The sequence below is a fragment of the Octodon degus genome, unplaced genomic scaffold (genome assembly GCF_000260255.1).
Source record: "Octodon degus isolate 3935 unplaced genomic scaffold, OctDeg1.0 scaffold00066, whole genome shotgun sequence".
NCBI lineage: Eukaryota > Metazoa > Chordata > Mammalia > Rodentia > Octodontidae > Octodon > Octodon degus.
In genome coordinates, this window is record NW_004524642.1 from 4,077,475 (window position 1) to 4,077,977 (window position 503).

Genomic DNA, 503 nt, shown 5'->3' on the forward strand with positions numbered 1-503 from the left:
TTTTTTTAATCTAGCAGTTAATTAGAAAGATTCTCACCCTGACTAACTATATATACTGATATCTGTGAACTAAGCAACTGCACTGAGGATGGTAATCTGTAATAGTAGGTTCATGCTTGGAGTGCCGGTCATTCTGGTCTTCTGAATATGGAATTATTAATAGAGCCTAAGATTGAATTCAAATTCATAGAACTTCTACAAGGACATTTACATATCTTCCACTAAACCAAAAAGTAACACATTTTCTTATTATTGGTTACAAACCACTGTCCTCCCCCTTTTTCTATCTGATTCTCTTCTAGTAATTACATGGTTTTGGAGAGGATATACAGGAAGGAGCTTACTGTATTTCACTTTGTCACATTATGTCTTAGCATCTTTCTGAATCTGTGTAGACTGAAAAGGAAAACCTTGTGCCAGCGAGGAGGCTCAGTGGGCTAAAGTGCCTTCTCAGGCAAGCTTAGGCAAGTGCAGGGACCAGGTCTGATCCTTGGCACCATAAG